The sequence below is a fragment of the Melanotaenia boesemani genome, chromosome 9 (assembly GCF_017639745.1).
Source record: "Melanotaenia boesemani isolate fMelBoe1 chromosome 9, fMelBoe1.pri, whole genome shotgun sequence".
Lineage (NCBI taxonomy): Eukaryota > Metazoa > Chordata > Actinopteri > Atheriniformes > Melanotaeniidae > Melanotaenia > Melanotaenia boesemani.
Window position 1 is genome coordinate 89,978 of NC_055690.1, and position 3,757 is coordinate 93,734.

At 43.7% G+C, this 3,757-nt stretch overlaps 1 long non-coding RNA gene across 1 annotated transcript; it reads right to left on the reverse strand.

Moving 5' to 3' along the window:
- Positions 1 to 387: 387 nt before the first annotated feature.
- LOC121645509 lies at positions 388 to 924 on the reverse strand. Its single transcript, XR_006011446.1, has 3 exons — positions 843 to 924; positions 533 to 723; positions 388 to 440 (listed from the first exon to the last, which is right to left on the reverse strand). It is a non-coding gene; the product is annotated as an uncharacterized LOC121645509 (long non-coding RNA).
- Positions 925 to 3,757: the final 2,833 nt, after the last annotated feature.

The following is a 3,757-nucleotide window of genomic DNA, read 5'->3' on the forward strand; positions in this document are numbered from 1 at the left end:
TTGTAGATAGTTGTTTCCTCTGTTCTAATCACAATCAGAAGTACTTTATTAATCCCAGAGATGGAAAAAATACTAATAACTTTACAGTACATGCTAAATGCATTTTGATTTACGTACTTTCTTGGTGGAATCCATTTTTAGCACAGTGCCAAAAGTGGAGAGGATCTGGCTCCTATAATCCTGCACATTGTTGGCCTCTGCCAGCAGGAAGGCGTGGCGCAGTAGACGTGCAGACGGGACTTCCCGTGGTGGGGGTGGAGACTGGAATGAGTGCCCTAATGCAGTAACGGTCCCTCCAGGTTTCACTACAGTCATTCGGAGTGTGATGTACAGGTCCTTGCAATGAAGGTACTCCTCCATGTGGTTCTCCTGTATCTGCCACCACACTCCCTTCAGTCCGGTCCCTCAAAAGACGCACAACATTCTTGTCCACACCTCGTCTGTTAGTAGAGTCAAAATTGATCTGTTTAGGTTAAGTCGAGTGACATGTTTGAAGGCTGACACATGCACACGTGATGCTGAGTACACTCACTAGCTGGTCAGGACGACAAGGAACATCGCTTGGTGAGCCTCGCTAAGTTGTGCCAGAATAGCGGCATCCCATGCAAGCCACCGCCCCGCCGTGACACCGTCTCTGCTCCTGGCTGCTTTCGTGCATGGCCCACAGCACAAGACCTCCGTCAGCATCGTGTACCAGTTGGACATGTCACAAATGTGATGTACCTGGAGAGCACATCAAGGAAAACACGCACAACATATTTTTTCCTTTTTATTTTAGTTCAGTGTAATAAGTATTAGGCCATCATATTTTAACTCTGAAACAAAGGTGAAGTGTGTTTTACCCGGTGATGGTAGCCAGACTTGTACAGGAACACGTCCCGTCCTCTCCCAACACATTCCTCTCCACGTGGACACTTCAGGGAGCACCTCCAGACCCCCACAGGGCCACACATAGACACGGCTTCAGAAAAACATTTGTGGCACAGACAGAGTGCCACCGACAAAGCCTGGAGGCTCCGGAGGATGAAACCACATCCGGTCTGACTTCATCACCCTTCTCCTCTTCAGGACACCAGTGATGTCCTTATAAAGTTGAATGGGTGTGAAGAGACCTCGATCTGTGTCCTCCTTGAGCCAAGAGATGTTGGCTGGTGGAATAGCATTTGTGTTTTTCCACAGTCGTACCCAACCCTCTAATTCCACCTGTAACACATCACAAAACATAGCAAAACTGTTTATGTGTTCCAATATAATGGTAAACGTATAACACATTTTTAAAACAAATAGTTCTAATTTACATTGTTTGCATTTAATCTAAGTGCAACTTACAGGTGAGTCACTTCCAGGTAGTTCCAGTGGCTGATCTGGCCCTTGGGATGTGGACGAGGACTCAGCTGGTTGGTCAGCAGAAGCAGGCTGCTGGGGAAAAACAGTGGGTTTGTCCTGCTTTTGATGTGTTTTTTTCTTTTCGTGTGTCTTATGGTGGCGTGCCTTTGGTTGTTTGTGCTTCTTAGGTGATGGTGTGGACTCTGGCAGACTGGATGGTGTGGACTCTGGCAGACTGGATGGTGTGGACTCTGGCAGACTGGATGGTGTGGACTCTGGCAGCCTGGATGTGTAATTTTAATTTTACAGCTTTTCAGCACTTACTTGGTCCTTCTCATAGACATATTTCTGGAACCTCTTCATCTGGACACTTGTGATGTGGGTCACTGGCGTGTTCAACCATCTTTTGACTGAGCTGTAGGCCTTCTGTATGGCTTCCCTTTGCTTGTCAGTGAACTGCTCTGGCTTGTGTTTTTGCCCAGTAAACTGACGATTCCCACATCTCTAGAAAGTTGTGATCTTCAAACCCCTTCTGACCATAGATACACCTGTCCACATTGGCCTCTAACATGATGGAGACTTGTGGGAAGCTCTCTGCATGCTCAGTGAGGTAGTCTTTCACCCACTGGTTCACGGCCTCTCCTCTTCTGAGTGGGTTTGTCATCTCTGCTCTGTGCTTGTCAAGAATGCTGGAATCATATATGTTAACTTAGTGCATGAATTGTTCATATGATGTGACAAATCTCATGTTGGTTTAAAAAAATAAACAGATATGTAAGCACCTTCTAACTGTTATTAGTATTTTTTTTTCTTTTAAAAAACATATAGTCTGTCAAGGCTTTAAGCTATTATACTTACTACTTCATGTAGCCCACATCGTTCCTCACAAGCCAGAGGAATGGTGCGTTCTTGTACTGTCCAAATGGCACCACAAGCTTTCCCAGACACTGCAGACGTGATGGTGTAGGGATACCCTCTGCTCTAAGGATCTTCTCAACATGGGCCAGGGCAGTGGAGTGGTTCAGAAGCTCCGGGGGAGGTTTGGGGAAGACCAGCTTTTGGTCACAATGCAATCGTGCCTCTTTGCTTGCCAACAATATGGCCTGCTGGCGATTTGCAGGGGCATCTGGGTTCACAACTCATATTAAAGGGGTTGTCATCTAGACAGACAGACAGATATGGCTGAATGCCAGTTGAGGAAACAATTTACAAGTCATACAAGCAGCATTACATTGAGGTATTACAGTGTTTATCTTTAAATACACACACGTCACACTGACACACAAGCACATACTGTATGTGTAGAAGCAAAGCATATTTTCAGTGCTTAGTAAGGTGAGTAACACAAAATAAAGATATGACTTGAATTAAATTATTGAAATACAAGATCATGTTCTGAACAAAATTTATTTCTTTGTGAAGAGAAGTGAATGACAGCTCTGGACAGTTAGCTTGCTAGCTAAAGCCAACGTAACATTGTCAGTCACGATTCAAATAAGAGTTATTCAACTTTGCTGGATTCAGCACATTTCACTGAAGACAGGACAAATATTGACAGAAAGTTTTCCGTGATTAGTGAGAAATATATATATATGTACAATGAAAATCAGCGCGCCTTTGTGATTTTACTGATGAGATTTTTCTGAGCAACAGCAAATGTCAGTACTTACCTTTCAAATAATAAATAGAATCCTTTAAAAAGAAAACAAAAAAACAGGAAGAATATATTTGTATACAGATTTCTTCGCATTAGTCAATACAAATGAATGACGTAAAAGAACTCTGGCTACCAAACTCAGATTTTCGTCGCTACTCTCAGTCGTGGTAGGTCCCACCAAGCCATTGGTAGGGTATCCGCGGATCCTTAAAAAGTCTCAAAAAGTCTTAAATGAGATTTTTCAAAATTAAGGCCTTAAATATCATTAAAAATGACAAGTAATCCTTAAATCCAGAGTCCCAAGGTCTTAAAAAATAGCACACATCAAATAAACAGAACTTATATATTTTATCTGGAAATCTCTAAAGAACTTTCTAATTAATGTTTTGTATTTTTGTATAAGAGGTTGGAATCTGCGGAACCCCTTGGTTGTCTGTGTGTGTGGGGGGGTCTATTTTCAGGCACATTAGCAGTTTGTACGTCATTAGCTAACAGGTGCGTCAGTCATGGGGAAGTGCAGGTTTAATGTTCGCTGGCTGGATGATCCAACATTTAGGACATGGTTAGCAACGGTTCCAGGGAACAGCTACGAGGCCCGCTGTACGCTGTGCAAGAAGATTTTTAAACTCTGCCCGATGGGAGTTAAAGCTGTGGAGTCGCATATGCGCAGCGAGAAGCACGAAGCTGCTGCCAAAACCCGCCAGCAGATGCCCGCCATTTCTCAGTTCTGCGCTATTCCATCAGTTCCTCAGACTTCAGCTACATTTCCGATCC